The sequence below is a fragment of the Stegostoma tigrinum genome, chromosome 1 (genome assembly GCF_030684315.1).
Source record: "Stegostoma tigrinum isolate sSteTig4 chromosome 1, sSteTig4.hap1, whole genome shotgun sequence".
In the NCBI taxonomy this organism is placed as follows: Eukaryota; Metazoa; Chordata; class Chondrichthyes; order Orectolobiformes; family Stegostomatidae; genus Stegostoma; species Stegostoma tigrinum.
The window spans coordinates 187,828,811-187,846,192 of record NC_081354.1 but is presented as its reverse complement, the minus strand read 5'-3'; the positions used below and the strand labels follow the sequence as shown (position 1 = coordinate 187,846,192).

Genomic DNA, 17,382 nt, shown 5'->3' with positions numbered 1-17,382 from the left:
CTCATTCAGAGATTACACCCGCTTGCAAGCGTCTCACAAAGAGCTAAACAAATTCCCCATGTTTTCCCTGTAAAATCCCGAACAGCCTTGTCTGTTTCAATCAGGTCACCTCTCGGCCTTCCAAACTCCAAACAGTACGGGCCCACCCTACCCAAGGCAGTCTCTCCAGACCTTGTATAGTCCGAGTGAACATTCTCAAACAATTTCCAACAGAGAAACATGAGGGGATTTTAGGTCAGATGATTAAATGCTTTGTCAAATAGAGAGCAGTGTTTTATACAATCCCGAAAGTGTGGCAACAGGCCACTTGGCCCATCAAGTCCACACTGATCCTCTGAACAGCATCCCACTCGTACTCACCTCCTTATCCTATCCCTGTGTCCCTGCATTTCTAATAGCTAACCCACCCTAACCTGGGAGGAAACCCACGCAGACACGCAGAGAATCTAAAACTCCGCACAGACGGTCGCCCGAGGGCGGAACCGAACCCAGGTCCCTGGCGCTGTGAGGCAGCAGTGCTAGCCACTGAGATACCGTTCTGTACGCTAGAGGAAAGTGAAGGAGAGAGGGCATGGAGAGGTTTGAGGAGAGAACCACAGAGTTTGGGGCCCAGGCGACTGAAGGCGACGGTGGAGTCAGGCCTGTTGTAGTGGCCAGACCTAGAGAAGGGCAGGCATCTCAGAGGGTTCTAGGGACTGGAGGAAGTTGCAGAGATAGGGAGGGGAGAAACCATGGAGAGATTTGAAAATTGGGGCATTGTTGGTCAGCAAGTGTAGGAGGGATTGGGGTGAGCTCAGACACTGGTAACAATCCCAAACGTGGGAGAGCAGTCATTAAACTGTCAAGTCTGAAGGTGACGGAGGGATGGACTTGGGTTGAAGCCCCTGATTGGCTGAGACAGGGTAAAGGGAAGTGTACAGTCTCAAAGACAACACAACTTTCTCCTTGAGGTCAGGTATGGCCTGGAGAATGTGAGTTGAGTTCAGCCTCGCACTGCAGAAGGGATGGAGTAAGGAGCGAGAGAATAGGGTTGGCAGTGAGAACTAAACTCAATGATTTAGGGAATTTCTGCTCAGCTGCCAGTGGTAGGCTGACAATTTAGAAACATTGGAATAGTCCAGAAAGATAATGGTTAAGTGGATGGGTGTTGCCATTATCCACACCACACAAATGCCAGGCTATGACCATCACCAGTAAGAGAGAATCTTTGACATTCAATGGTGTTACCATCACTGAATCCCCCACTGTCAACATCCAGGGGGTTGCCATTGACCGGAAACTCAACTGGACTCACCACGTAAACACAGTGACTTCAAGAGCAGGCTGGAATCTGGGAATCCTGCGGTGTGTAACTCCTCTCCTGACTTCCCAAAGCCTGCCCACCATCTACAAGGCACAAGTCAGGAGTGTGATGGGATACTCCCCACTTGCCTGGATGGGGGCAGCCCCAACAACACTCAAGAAGCTCGACACCATCCAGGACAAAGCAGCCACTTGATTGGCACCACATCCACAAGCATCCACTCCCTCCACCACCGACGCTCAGTAGCAGCAGTGTGTACTATCTACAAGATGCACTGCAGAAATTCACCAAAGATCCTCAGGCAGCACCTTCCGAACCCACAACCACTTCCATCTAGAAGGACAAGATGGGGGGGTGTGAAAGGAGACTGGGATGGCACGGTGGCTCAGTGGTTAGCACTGCAGCCTCACAGGGCCAAGGACCTGGGTTCGATTCCAGCCTCGGGTGACTGTCTGTGTGGAGTTTGCACATTCTCCCTGCGTCTGCATGGGTTTCCTCCCACGGTCCAAAGATGAGCAGGTTAGGGTGGGTTGGCCATGGGAAATTGCCCATTAGTGTCTAGGGTGGGAAATGCAGGATAGGGGAGGGGGTAGGTGTGTCTGGGTGGGAGGGCCTTCAGAGGGAGGGTGTGGGCTTTTTGGGCCAAATGGTCTGCTTCCAGACTGTAGGGGCTCTCTGATGACTGTGCGTGAGTGGGTAAATGGCTAAGGGGAATGTGGGGGTGTAGGGTGAGAGGCTGATTTGGGGGGTGGGGGGTGGGAGTGTGGGGCTGATTTGTGGGGTGGGGGGGTGGGAGTGTGAGGCTGATTTGTGGGGTGGGCGGGTGGGAGTGTGGGGGTGTGGGAGTGTGGGGCTAATTTGGGGGGTGGGATGCACAGTGAAGTGGAAGTTCTAGGTCTGGGCTCTAGGGGAGAGAGTTGGGGGAGTGGGAAATGAGTGTGAGGGGAAGGGTCTGGTGGAGGGAGGTAGGTTTAGGATTGTGTTGAGAGATTGGGGAGTGGGTCTAGGGTGCTGGAGGATAAGTGTCGAGCGTGGGGGGGGGGTCAAGTGCCCATTCTGATTGTCAGTGCGAATTGGAGCGTGAATTTTATAGAAAGTGAGGAGCTGCTGAGAAATGCCCTCGCTGTCCCGCTCACTGACACAGAACCGAAACACTCATGAGAAATGGACAAAAACACAGCAGGCCATTCAATAGGATCGCAGCTGATCCAACATTCCTCACATTCCACTTTCTTGCCCTTTCCCTGTAACCCCTCATTGTCCAACTGTTGGAGAATCTGTTTCAGACTTACATATACACAAGGACTCTGCCCCCACAGTTCCAAAGACGCACAGACCTCTGAGAGATGGCATCGTTCCTCTTCTCAGTCTGGTGCCCCTATAATCTGAGACAATGCCCTCTGGTCCTAGACTCTCCGACGAGGGGAAACATCCTCTCAGCATTTACCCTGTCAAGTCCCTTAAGAATCTGATCTGTTTCAATGAGGTCACCTCTCATTCTTTGAAACTCCAGTGATGATGAGCCAATCTGTTTAGCCTTTGCTCATAAATACTCCCCTATCCCAGGGACTACTGTGGTCAACCTTCTCTGAACTGCCTCCAATGAAAAAATATCTTTCCCTAAACAGGGGGACTCAAACTGCTCACAATACTCCAGAGAACGGCAGATGCTGGAGAATCTGAGATAGCAAGGTGTGGAGCTGGATGAACACAGCAGGCCAAGCAGCATCAGAGGAGCAGGAAGGCTGACGTTTCGGCTCTGGACCCTTCTCCAGAAATGACTCTTCTTCTGGAGAAGGGTCCAGACCCAAAATGTCAGCTTTCTTGCTCGTCTGATGCTGTTTGGCCTGCTGTGTACCTCCAGCTCCACACCTTGCTATCTCAGTTCTCCAGATGTGGCCTCACCAGCACCTTGTACAGCTGTGATAAGACTTCCGTACTCTTTGCTCCAATCCCTGTGGAATAAGGGACAACTTTCCCTTAGCCCTTCCTGATTCCCTGCTGCCCCCTGTGCACTAGCTTGCTGTGTTTCATGTACTAGGTACCCCCCAACTCCCGAAATCTGTTTGTATTGAAGTTTTCTGTGGCTCATAGTCTCTGAGTAACTCAGAGCTGGTGGGTGGGGATCATTATGGGAGGGATGTAGATCATCCACCCACCATCCTCTGCATGGTTCCCATATACTGCCCCATTCTCCAGCAACAACAGCCTCTAACCTTCCCCATAATAGCTCCACATCATGGCAGAAGCTTCCGGAAGCAGAGACTGTCCATCGGCATGGTGATCGGCGTTCACGGGCCGCACCAGGGCTGAGGGGAGGGCATTGACTGCCTTCCTCAGGGAGTGGGCCAGAGGGGCAGAAATAGGGCAGGGCCCGGGATTTGATCGCTGGGTGGGGAGCAGACATGAGGGTGTGGGAGCAGGGATGGAGAAGCCTGTTGTGAGAGATCCTCTGGCTGCGATCGGGTGGATCAGAATGGATCCGGGTGCGTTGCAGACCCTCCCCATCTTCGCCCACCCCACACACCCCCAGCGCTCCACAACACCCACCCCCACCCCCATCCCACTCTGCCAGGTAGAGAAGGATGGCGCAGCGAAAGGCAGGTAGAGAGGGATAGCGCAGGAAAGTTCCCCTTCAGCACGGGAGGCCACTCAAAAAGTTAAGGTTACCACGAAATGTCAGAACCTGTGAGCTGTGCTTTCAAGTGCGGTCATTTCTTACAGAACGCCATGGCAGACTGATACACAGCAAGATCCCAACTCCTACAACAACTGTTCAGGGCGCAGTTGTATTGAGGATGGGATATCAACCCTGGGCGTAGAAACCAGGAGCAGCTATATGCCATTCGGCCCATTCAGCCTGCTCCCCCATTTGATACAATCACAGCTGATCATCCAACTCAGTTCCCTGTTCCTGCTTCCCCCCCGCCCCCGTCGATTCCCGTTGATCCTTTTAGCTGTAAGAACGATATCTAATTCCTTAACAACATTCAATGCTGTAGCCTCAAAAGCTTTCCCTGGCAGAGAATTCCACAGGCTCCCCGCTCTCGGGACGAAGACTTTTCCCCTCATGGCAAAACTAATTCCAGGAAAATAACACGGACGGAAAATCCCGAGATCCAAGAGACAGCTCGTGGGATTTTTAAATGCAACTGAAACACAAAATTAGACCGTGGGAATAATGGATCATGGCAAAGACTCAATTACCACAGTGCATTACTCAAATGGCACAGACCCTCTGACAGTGCAGCACTCCCTCAGTACTGACCCTCTGACAGTGCAGCACTCCCTCAGTACTGACCCCCCCGACAGTGCGGCACTCCCTCAGTACTGACTCTCCGACAGTGCGGCACTCCCTCAGTACTGACCCTCTGACAGTGCGACACTCCCTCAGTACTGACCCTCTGACAGTGCGGCACTCCCTCAGTCCTGACCCTCTGACAGTGCGGCACTCCCTCAGTACTGACTCTCCGACAGTGCAGCGCTCCCTCTGTACTGACCCTCTGACAGTGCAGCATTCCCTCAGCACTGACCCTCCGACAGCGCAGCACTCCCTCAGTACTGACCCCCCCGACAGTGCGGCACTCCCTCAGTACTGACCCCCCCGACAGTGCGGCACTCCCTCAGTACTGACCCCCCCGACAGTGCGGCACTCCCTCAGTACTGACTCTCCGACAGTGCGGCACTCCCTCAGTCCTGACCCTCCGACAGTGCGGCACTCCCTCAGTACTGACCCTCTGACAGTGCGGCACTCCCTCAGTACTGACCCTCTGACAGTGCGGCATTCCCTCAGTACTGACCCTCTGACAGTGCGACACTCCCTCAGTACTGACCCTCTGACAGTGCGGCACTCCCTCAGTACTGACCCTCCGACAGTGCGGCACTCCCTCAGTACTGACCCTCCGACAGTGCGGCACTCCCTCAGTACTGACCCTCTGACAGTGCGGCACTCCCTCAGGACTGACCCTCCGACAGTGCGGCACTCCCTCAGTACTGACCCTCCGACAGTGCGGCACTCCCTCAGCACTGACCCTCTGACAGTGCGGCACTCCCTCAGTACTGACCCTCCGACAGTGCGGCACTCCCTCAGTACTGACCCACGATTTGGTGACTGGGGTAAAGCAGAATCCAGTCAGATTTGGATGATGTGTCCTGGTTAATAACCCAGCCTGGGGTAGTCCCTCTGTTCCTGTATAAAGACTGACTCTACAGCGTTAGTGCAGTGAATACTGCAGTGAGGGGAGGGAGAGATTGGGAACCACCCCTTCCTTCCCTCCTTCCATCCATCACTCCCTTCCTCACCCCCTCCCTCCATCCATCCATCCATCCATCCCTCCCGTGTCAAACCTGAGACATTGAAATGGTTAAAGATCAGGAATATCTCGCTGTGAGGGAGAGCTGCAGCTGGAGGAGAGAAGCTCAGTTTTGAGCAGACCCGGGGTTACATTCTTACCTGGTCCTTTATCTACAACATTCCCTGTACTTTCTGTGTTAGGTTGGGAATGCAGTGCCACCGGGAGATGTTGGAGAGGATCGAATGAGTTTGCGAAGCCTGTTCCAATGGTGTCCTGCGAAGTTCTGCCTGTTTCTCTCTCCCCTCCAGCCAAAGTGAGCTGGGGGCCTGCCCCGAGATGGTCAGTTTGCTGTCGGGGAGCAGGGCTGTGTGCCAGCTCCTTCAGAGATGTTCATTCGAGGGAGGAGAGTGTAAACGGGCTCCTCGGGAGGTCAGCACAGCTTCCCCAAAGCAGCCCCTTCCTGAGCGAAACAGGCAGCCTCGCCCAGACCGCATTAACCCTTCGACAGCTGCATCAGGCTGACTCGGGGAGAGAGACGGTACAAGCTCATCACACACACTCCCTCACACACTCCCACTCACTCCCTCATACACACACTCACTCCCTCCCTCATACACACACTCACTCCCTCTCTCACACACACACTCACTCCCTCTCTCACACACACACACACACTCCCACACACACACACACGCACTCATTCCCTCACACACACACACTCCCTCCCACACACACTCACTCCCTCACACACACACACTCACTCCCTCACACACACTCCCTCACTCCCTAACACACACACTCACTCCCTCACACACACACTCACTCCCTCACACACACACTCCCTCACACTCTCACTCCCTCACACACACTCACTCCCTCACACACACTCACTCCCTCACACACACACTCCCTCCCTCACACACACTCACTCCCTCACACACACACTCCCTCCCTCACACACACACTCTCACTCCCTCACACTCACACACACACCCTCACACTCACAGACACACACACTCCCTCACACACACACACTCACTCCCTCACACAGACACACACACTCACTCCCTCACACACACACACACTCTCTCCCTCACACACACACCCTCACACTCACAAACACACACACTCCCTCACACACAATTCACATACTCTCTCTCTCACACACACCCTCTCTTTCCCTCTCTCTAACACACACACACAAACACACACACACACGCACCCTCTCTCTTTCACACACACACTCACCCTCTCTCTCTCACTCCCTCACACATACACACACACACACACACACACACACGTACAGTCTTAAACTGCCACCCACACATGAGCCAACGTCCTTGTGGTATTTTCACAATTTCCCCAGGGCTGTCGGTGTAATTAGTCTGGAATGTACTGCCTAATGATGGCCATAAGACAATTGTCAGGGAAAAACCCATCTGGTTCACTAATACCCTTTAGGGAAGGAAACTGCCATCCTTACCTGGTCTGGCCTACACGTGACTCCAGACCCACAGCAATGTGATTGACTCTGAACTGCCCCCTGGGTAATAAATGCTGGCTTAGCTAGTGATGGCATCATTGAATCAGTGAATTAAAAAGAAACAAGCTCCTCCACATGAGTGACCCTCACCCCCAATGTTTACGTACTCACACCCCATCAGACTAAGGCCCACACCATCACCTCAAATAGTGCAAACCGCAGACCCCCATTTTGGATTAAAAAGCCACGATTAATTTCTATGGAAAGGAGGTCTAAAGATGATATTATGAAAACTTGGGAAGGGTTTATACAACTTAGAAACATAGAAACTGGGAACTGGGGTAAGCCATTCAGCCCCTTGAGCCTATCGTGCTCTTTGGTGAGATCATGGCTGATCTCTGATGAAGGGTCTAGGCCCGAAACGTCAGCTTTTGTGCTCCTGAGATGCTGCTTGGCCTGCTGTGTTCATCCAGCCTCACATTTTATTATCTCAATTCCCTGTTCCCACTTTCTCCCCAAAATCCCTTTGATCCCTTTAACCCCAAGAACTCTGTGTGATTCCTTCTGGAAAAGATTCAATGTTTGGGCCTCACCTGCTTTCTGTGATAGTTAATTCTACAGGCCCCCCATTCTCTGTGTGAAGATGCTTATCCTCAACTCAGTCCGAAATGGATTACCGTTGTATCCTTCCTGTTTCTAGACTCCCCGATCTTCGGGAACATCTTTCCGATGTTTACCCCTGTCCAGCCCTGCCAGAGTGATATAGGTTTTGATGAGAACTCCCACCGTTATTGTTCTAAATTCCAGTGAATATAGTCCTAATGCAGTATCTCTTCATATGTCAGTCCCACCAGTCTCACCAGATGGTGACACAGTCTCAGCCCCTCTCTTTCTATGAATTTATTCCAAGCAGCTGAACCTGGTTGTGGAGCAGGGTGAAGGGGCTGTGTGCTGCTTCACTGGGACCTGGGTTCGATTCCACCCTCTGTGTGGAGTTTGCACATTCTCCCCGTGCCTGCTTGGGTTTCAGGTTTCCTCCCACAGCCCACTGACGTGCAGGTTAGGGTGGATTGGCCATGGTAAACACACACTCACAGGAAGAGGATGGGTGGGTCTGCATGGGATGCTCTTTTGGAGGGTCATTGCCGATTTGATGGGCTGAATAGCCTGTTTGCACACTGTAGGCATTCTCTGAAGCACCTCACTGCTCTAATCCCATGTCCCAGCACTTGGCATCACAAGTACAGACCTGAACACTTTGTCTATGTGCTGAGGACTTCTGCCTCTCCTACCCTGACATGCAGGGAGTTCCAGGCTCCCCTTCACCGCTGGGATTCCTCACATCCCCACTAAACCTCCTGCCTCTTTCCTTAGACACCCTGCACGCTGATCTTTGAGCCCTCCATCTTCAGGGGGAGAGTCTGTCCCTCTCTCTGCTGTGAGCATCCCCAGTCTATTGGAGTTAGTTCGGAAAGTCTGTAGAACTGCTTTTAACGATGTTTATGCTTGTTTGATGGCACTTCATTGGATCTGGAGAATGTAGTGGAAGCACAGCGATGGAATTTTTCTAGTGCCCCTTGCTGAGGTGTGGGGCCCAGAACTGGACGCAGTCTGGGTTCTGCTCAGTTGATGTCTCTGCCCTGATCCAGAGGAAACTGGCTCTTCGCTTGCTCCTGTGCCTTTCTCCCGCAGGCATCGCGAGAGCGTTCGGCGAACCCTCCCAGGTCCTAGATGCCCCAGGGGTATTATCCAAAAACAAGATGCTGTCCCTACACTGAAACCAGTCACCACCACCGCCCCCCCAACCCCCGAGCTCACCACCAGGTCTCTCACTCTTACTTCGTGAATCAACCCAAACCCCATTTCTAGGCAGGTACAAACTTCCTCCAGCTCAAAATTGGGACCACCATAGACCCTCTCATTGGTCACATACACAGGCTCCACTTCCTAGCCTCCAATATCATCCGTAACGACCATCAGAGGGACAGATCCAGAAGGTTCTATGATCTCCTGCAGCCTCAGTGCACCTGACGATGAGTATGTGATCTCGGTGCTAGCCCCACATTTCAACACAATAAGAACGGCCCCCCACACCCACCCAAGTCCACACCCCCAGGCACTCCCCCACCCCCTGCCAGGCTCAACCCTATCCCAAACCGCATTGGGCCATCTTCCTACAGTTATCTACAGCAGTTTCCAAACCTGGGTCCTCACTGCCCCCACCCCCACACCCTACCACCGCGCGCCCCCCCCCCCCCCTTCCCCGACTCTACTCCAGAGACGAGGACAGGAAATCTCAAACTTGACACCGTCCAGGCGATTCCGCCATTTTTATATCGAGGGCAGCAGATACACGAGACCACCACGCCCTGCACGTTCCCCTCCGAACCCCTCACTGCCCTGACGTGGAAATGTATCGCCGTCCCTTCACTCGCCCTGGGTCACAATCCTGGGAATTCCCTCCCTAAGGGTCACCCCACAACAGCTGGGCTGCAGCGGTTCAAGGAGGCAGCTCACCCCCCGCCCCCACCTTCTCAAGGGGCAACTAGGGATGGGGCAAGACATGCTGGGCCCAGCCCAGAGACTGCCACATCCTGGGAGTGAATACAGAAGCCCTCAGTGGATGGATGAGGTGAGGTGGGGTGGGGGAGGTGTTTAGCTGAGCAAGGGCATTACGGGATTGAAAGGGCTGGGATTGAGTGGGGTTTCTGGTTCCTGTCACACCCCCGATGCCGCGGTGAGGCCGAGGAAAGCGTTAATCCTGGCCCTGGGAAAGGCTAGGCCTTGTTAGTGTTCTCTCTCTCTTCCTCATTGGATTGGAGCCAGGAGACAGTGGGATCAATTCACTCTCCACAATCTGGAAAACATTAAGCCCCTCGATGCAGCACGGCCGGGGCGGGGCCTGGGGGGGGGGAGGTGCGGGGGTTTCGGGGAGAAACAGGAGAGTACACGGGTTAAGGGGCAGAAATGGGGAGGGGGAAACGGGAGGAACAGCGAGAAGAAACGGGGAAGGAGGGGACACATAGGGAGGGGGAACAGGAGGGGACACATGGGGAGGGGGAACAGGAGGGGACACATGGGGAGGGCGAAATGGGGAGGGGGAACAGGAGGGGACACATGGGGAGGGGGAACAGGAGGGGACACATGGGGAGGGCGAAATGGGGAGGGGGAACAGGAGGGGACACATGGGGAGGGCGAAATGGGGAGGGGGAACAGGAGGGGACACATGGGGAGGGGGAACAGGAGGGGACACATGGGGAGGGCGAAATGGGGAGGGGGAACAGGAGGGGACACATGGGGAGGGGGAAATGGGGAGGGGGAACAGGAGGGGACACATAGGGAGGGGGAACAGGAGGGGACACATGGGGAGGGGGAACAGGAGGGGACACATGGGGAGGGGGAAATGGGGAGGGGGAACAGGAGGGGACACAGGGGGAGGGGGAGAAACAGGTGTGGAGAAATGGGGGTGAGGAGGGGGAGTTGGTGAGTGGAACTGAAAATTGTTGATCTATCAAAGACTCTCCCTCAGCGCTCACTCAAACCTATCTCAGCCCACTTACCCCTCACACAGCACTCACCTTCCCCCTCACCCCCTCACACCCCTTCAGAACTCATACCCCTCACTCCTCACACTGAACGCCCTCACCCATCAGCCTTCCCTTCCCTACTCCCCTCACTGCTGTCAGCCTGCACTCCCCTCACTGAATGCTCTCTCTGTCTCCTCTCCATTTCTTCCTTTCTCATTCCCTGTCATTAGTATCATCCGTCTCTCTAATCTCTCTCCACACCTCTTCCAGTCAAGTGGTACTCTCATTGTTTCTCTCTCTGCCCGTCTGTCTGTCTCTCTCTCTCCCTCTCTCTCTCTCTGTCTCTCTCTCTCTCTCTCTCCCTCTCTCTTCTGTCAGTCTGTCTCCCTCTCTCTCCCCCCCCTCTCTGTCTCGCGCTCTCCGTCTCTCTCTCCCTCTCTCTGTCTGTCTCTCCCTCTTTCTGTCTGTCTGTCTCTCTATCTCTCCCTGTCTGTCTCTCTCTCTCCCTCTCTGTCTCTCTCTCTCCCTCTCTCTGTCTGTCTCTCTGTCTCCCTCTCTCTCTTTCTCTCTCTGTCTGTCTGTCTCTCTCTCTGTCTCTCTCTCTCTCCATTTCTCTTTGTCTGTCTCTCTGTCTCTCTCTCACTGTCTGTCTCTCTCTCTCTGTCTGTCTGTCTGTCTGTCTCTGTCTCTCTCCTTCTCTCTCTCTCTGTCTGTCTGTCTCTCTCTCTCTCTCTCTCTGTCCCCCAGTGTCTTTCTCTCTCTCTCCCCTTCTTTCTGCCTGTCTGTCTGTCTCTCCCTCTCTCTCTGTGTCTCTGTCTCTCTCTCTCTCTGTCTCTCTTTCACTCTGTCTGTCTCTCTCCCTTTCTGTCTGTCTGTCTCTCTCTCTGTCTGTCTCTGTCTCTCTCCTTCTCTCTCTATCTGTCTGTCTCTCTCTAAATCTCTCTCTCTCTGTCTCTCTCTCTCTCTCTGTCCCCCAGTCTCTCTCTCTCTCTCTCCCCCTCTCTCTGTCTGTCTGACCCTCTCTCCCTCTCTCTCTCTGTCTCTGTCTCTCCCACTCTCTCTCTGTCTTTTGTCTCTCCCTCTGTCTCTCCCTCTGTCTGTTTCTCTGTCTCATGGTCTCTCTCTCTCTCTCTCCATCCCCTCTCAGGACACTGTATCTCCAATCTCTTGTCTCTCTGAGTAATTGTGTGTGACGGTCGGCCTGTCGAGCCCCCCACCCTTGCCCAGGGCTGTGACCCAGGCTCTGATGCTGCAGGCCTGATCTGTTCTTCGGTTCTGAGAGCAGCTTTGCGTGCTGTGGAACAATGGGCGCCTGACCCGCCTCTCCCAGTATACAGAGACTTCATTTCCGTCCGATATCCCGTGCTGAATGCAGGGGAGTCTGACGAAGCTCCCGAGGGAGAGGCGGGCTGCACCCTACAGGAATTCCAACTCAGTCACAGGCTGCTCCTCCCAACACACACTTCCCATCTGTCAGAGACCGGGGCATATTCTCACCCCACACTCTACCTGTGTTACAATCAATCTGCAATGTGGAGGGAGCTTTACTCTGCATGTAACTCCATGCTGTCTGTGTCCTGGGAGTGTTTGATGGGGTCAGTGTAGAGAGAGCTTTACTCCGTATCTAACCCCACGTTGTCCCTGGGGAGTGTTTGATGGGGACAGTGTAGAAGGAGATTTACTCTGTATCTAACCCCGTGCTGTCCCCGTCCTGGGGAGTGTTTGATGGGGAGAGTGTAGAGGGAGCTTTACTCTGTATCTAACCCCGTGCTGTCCCTGTCCCAGGGAGTGTGTGATGGGGACAGTGTAGAGAGAGCTTTCCTTTCAGTTTAAAAGAGTAGAGGGAGATGTACTTTTCTTTAGTCTGAGCAAGTGCTGTGATATAAGCTCTCGCGATGCGAAGTGGAGCCCTTGGCTGAGCGTTATCGAGTTGCGGGGAGGGTTCACACAGGGTACATTGTAAACTTTCAAACAGCATTTAACAGAGAGCTGGAGCTCCCAGTCTGTACTCATGGGGCAGGACTCGAGAGGGAGGGAAACCCGCACTCCCCAGAGTGCTGACCCTCAGACCCACTATCCCACGCACACATCCAAACCCCCACGTTGCGGCTCTACAGGACATTGGTTCGGACCACTATTGGAGCACTGTGTGTAATCCTGGTCTCCCTGCTATGGGAAGGATGTTGTGAAGCTTGAAAAGATTTACAAGGGTATTGCCGGGGTTGGAGGGCTTGAGCTACAGGGAGAGGCTGAATAGGCTGGGGCTATTTTCCCTGGAGCGTCGGATGCTGAGGGGTGACCTTATAGAGGTTTATAAATTCCTGAGGGACATGGACAGGGTGAATAGACAAGGCCTTTTCCCCAGGGCAGGAGGAATCCAAAACCAGAGGGGCATGAGTTTAAGGTGAGAGAGGGGAAAGATTTAAAAGGGTCCTAAGGGACAACTTTTTCACACAGAGGGAGGTGTGTGTGTGGAATGAGCTGCTAGAGGAGGTGGTGGAGGCTGGAACAATTACAACATTTAACAGGAATCTGGTTGGGTACATGAATAGGAAGGGTGTAGAGGGATATGGGCTGAATGCTGGCAAATGGGGCTAGATCACTTTAGGATACCTGGCCAGCACAGAGGAGTTGGGCCGAAGGGTCTGTTTCTGTGCAGTGAGAGTCCGTGTCCATCCAGGAGAAAGCATAGCCCCGGACCAGTGCCCCATCCACCACTTTCAACACTCCACTCCCTCCACCACTGGCGCTCAGCAACAGCAGTGTGTACTATCTACAAGATGCACTGCAGAAATTCACCAAAGATCCTCAGACAGCACCTTCCAAACCCACGACCACCTCCATTGGGCACCCAGGGGCCCCACCAGCTACACCCAGCCAATATCTTTGGAAAAGATTCCCTGATTTTCGAGGCTGGAGGTGTCTAAAAGATCCATGGAAGTTATTTTTAACTGACAGTGGGATGTGTTTTCAATAAAAGTACAAGGCTCGACCCAGCCTGGCCTTCCTGTTGAAGTCACCAAATATTCAGATCTCACCATCAACAATGTGCTTTATGTAGCAGCTTGAAAACAGGGAAATATCCCAGATTAACGGGAGAGCGAGCACTCTGAATCTCACACTCGCCATTTAAGGAGGTATTAGCTCAAGAGAACATTGGTGAGGCAAACAGATCTGTTACAGAGGAGGGTCCTAAAGGAGGGGCATAGAGAGAGAGAGAGATAATGAAAGGGACAGTGAGCAAGTCAGGCAGTGAGAAAGAAAGAGAAAGATAGTGAGAGAAAGTGAGTGAAAGCGAGAGAGCAAGACACTGAGAGAGAAGAGGGAGAGTGTGAGAGAAAGACTGAGAGAGTAAGGCAGTGAGACAGTGGGGAAGCCAGGCAGTGAGACAGTGAGTGAGATAGTGAGTGAGCGAGACAGTGAGAGAGTGAGGCAATGGGGTAGTGAGGGAGTGAGAGTGAGAGACTGGGGCAGTGAGAGAGTGAGGCAGTGAAAGAGTGAGGGGGTGAGGAATGAGGTGGTGAGAGAGTGAGGGAGTGAGGAATGAGGTGGTGAGAGAGTGAGGAAGTGAGGCTGTGAGGGAATGAGGCAGTGACAGAGTGAGGGTGAAAGTGAGAGAGTGAGGCAGTGAGAGAGTGAGGGTGAAAGGGGTGGAGCGGTTTCGGATGAGAATTCCCAGAGTTTGAGGCAGGGATCGCAGTGGGCTGGGATGTGGACGTACCTGTGTGCAGAATGTGAGGAGGGCAGCGATCTGGAAGGAGTGCACGGCTTCAGGAGATTCCTGATGTCGGGTAGCAGGGAAGACCATGTTTGCATTGGAAAGCAAGGATGGGAACTCTAAAGATACAACATAACAGGAGACCATTCGGCCCAGAAGGTGCCTTTGAGAATGCTATCCAATTTGTCCCATCCACTGTGCATTGTGATCTTCCCTTTGAGCTGCCTGTTGTGGGAGATTGCTTCAGCGTCATTGTCTTGGCAGAGATCAGTCAGGGGGTCAATGACACTTGTCCTCCCGTCCTGGCTCGATCTTCAACCATTGCCCCACACCTTACAACTGGTTCTAACCCCCCACCCCTCCTTGTACCCACCTCATTCCATACTGTGAGTCCTGACTATCCATTCCACATTAGGGCCAACACTGACAAGGTAACGAGGGCAGGGTAAGCGGTTGGGCTTTGGGTGGTGTCACAGAACAGAGAGACCCAGGCCTTCAGGGACATAACTCTGTGAAATTTGTGTCGCAGCTAGGTGGGATGGTTAAGAAGGTGTGCAGCACGGTTGCCTTCATCGCTCAGACCTTTGAGAATAGGTGTTGAGATGGTGCAGGATGTTGGTGAGGTCTCTTCTGGGGTACTGTGCAGTTCTGGTTAGAGGAAGGATATTATTAGGAGAGGGTTCAGGAAAGATTTACCAGGACGTTGCCGGGAATGGGGAGTTTGAGATACAGGAAAACACTGGATTGGCTGGGACTTTTCACTGGAGTGTAGGAGGTTTGAGGTGTGACCTCACAGCGGTTTATAAAATCATGAGGGGCATGGATGAGGTGCCTTTCCCCCAGGGTGGGGGATTTCGGGGCATAATTTTAAGGTGAGAGGAGAAAGATTTAAGAAAGGTGTGGGGGCTAATTTTTTACACAGAGAGGGTGGTTCGTGTGTGGAATGAACTTCCTGAGGAAGTGGTGGATGCAGGATTAAGTTCATGAAGAGGAAAGGTTCGGACGGATACGGGCCAAGCACAGTCTGGTGGGACTAGTTCAGTTTGGGAGCATGGTCAGCATGGATGGATGGGCTGAAGGGTCTGTTTCTGAGCCGCATGACTCCATGATGCTATGACTAGAATGGAGGTTTAGCTGGAGGTTTACCCTTCATCAGTAAAGGGCGATAGGGAGAGGATTCTGAAAAAAATAGGGAGAGAAGGGGAGCCGGACCAAAGATGGATAGAGGAGAAGATAGGTGGAGAGGAGAGTATAGATGGGGTGGTGGGGAGGGGATAGGTCAGTCCGGGGAGGACGGACAGGTCAAGGAGGTGGGATGAGGTTAGTAGGTAGGAAATGGACGTGCTGCTTGAGGTGGGAGGAGGGGATAGGTGAGAGGAAGAACAGGTTAGGGAGGCGGGGGATGAGCTGGGCTGGTTTTGGGATGCAGTGGGGGAAGGGGAGATTTTGAAGCTGGTGAAGTCCACATTGATACCATTGGCTGCAGGGTTCCCAAGTGGAATATGAGTTGCTGTTCCTGCAACCTTCGGGTGGCATCATTGTGGCACTGCAGGAGGCCCAGGATGGACATGTCGTCTGAGGAATGGGAGAGGGAGTTGAAATGGTTCGCGACTGGGAGGTGCAGTTGTTTATTGCGAACCGAGCGGAGGTGTTCTGCAAAGTGGTCCCCAAGCCTCCGCTTGGTTTCCCCAATGCAGAGGAAGCCACACCGGGTACAGTGGATGCAGTATACCACATTGGCAGATGTGCAGGTGAACATCTGCTTAATATGGAAAGTCATCTTGGGGCCTGGGATGGGGGTGAGGGAGGTGATGTAGTGGGAGGTCATCCCTGCCTCCCTAACCTGTTCTTCCTCTCACCCATCCCCTCCTCCCACCTCAAGCCGCACCTCCATCTCCTACCTACTAACCTCATCCCACCTCCTTGACCTGTCCGTCTTCCCTGGACTGACCTATCCCCTCCCTACCTCCCCACCTACACTCTCTCCACCTATCTTCTTTACTCTCCATCTTCGGTCCGCCTCCCCCTCTCTCTCTATTTATTCCAGTTCCCTCGCCCCATCCCCCTCTCTGATGAAGGGTCTAGGCCCGAAACGTCAGCTTTTGTGCTCCTGTGATGCTGCTTGGCCTGCTGTGTTCGTCCAGCCTCACATCTTATTATCTTGGAATCTCCAGCATCTGCAGTTCCTATTGTCTCTGCCTCAAAGATTGATGTGGGAGGAATAGGGCACAGTCCGTTGGGGACTGGCACCAGTGTTGTGGATAATAGCAGCTTATTCGGCTGGGATGCACTTCACTTGGCATGAGCTGGGTCCAGGGTCCTGGTGAATTGGGCACCTGGGGCTTTCCAGCAGGTTTGGGAAGGGTGAGCTGTAGGCGTATAGTACAAGTGAATGGGTCAGGATGGCTGGTTAGATAATGATACCCAAAGTGGGAGGAAGGGCCAAGAGCTTCCAAAACAGCAGTGAATACTCGGGAGAAAAATTATATAAAAAAATTCAAAATTAACGACCCTCTGTTTGATCCTCAGACAGCACGCTCCAAACCCGCGAACACTTCCATCTAAAAGGACGAGGGCTGCAGATAAACGGGACCACCAGGCCCTTCAAGTCCCCTGCCAAGTCACTCACCATCCTGACTTGGAAATCTATCGCCATTTCTTTGGGTCAAAATCTTGGAATTCCCTCCCTGAGGGCATTGTGGGTCAACCCACAGCACATGGACTGCAGCGGCTCAAGAAGGCAGCTCTCCCCCACTTTCTCAAGGGGGCAGTTAGGGACGGGGTAAGAGATGCTGGGGCCAGCCAGGGGCACCCACATCCCAAAGTAAACAAAGAAAATTGTGCACAGTTTTTGTCACACTACAGCACAAATGCAGGACAATGGGTCTGATCATGTAGCCATTACAAAGACGCGGTTTATAATGAGATCAAAGCTGGGAACTAAATGTTCGGTGGTATGTGATTTTCAAAAGGACAGGCAGGAAGGAAAGGGATGTGGGCAGCATTGTTCACGCAGCATGGGCTAAATCCGATAGCAAGAAATGATCCTGGAACAG

The 17,382-nt window shown here is 53.2% G+C and overlaps 1 protein-coding gene across 4 annotated transcripts in view; it reads right to left on the bottom strand.

Moving 5' to 3' along the window:
• Nucleotides 1-6,074, bottom strand: part of hspa12b (heat shock protein 12B) — a 66,942-nt gene extending 60,868 nt beyond the window's left edge. For 2 of the 4 annotated variants that reach the window (XM_059650667.1, XM_059650677.1), the window contains exon 1: nt 5,757-6,074. The gene's annotated coding sequence lies outside the window, so the exon portion shown is untranslated. Of the gene's footprint in view, nt 1-5,400; nt 5,488-5,756 lie in introns of those variants that run through there. The other 2 variants (XM_059650671.1, XM_059650681.1) reach the window with 2 other exon arrangements.
• Between the last annotated feature and the right edge of the window lie 11,308 nt (nt 6,075-17,382).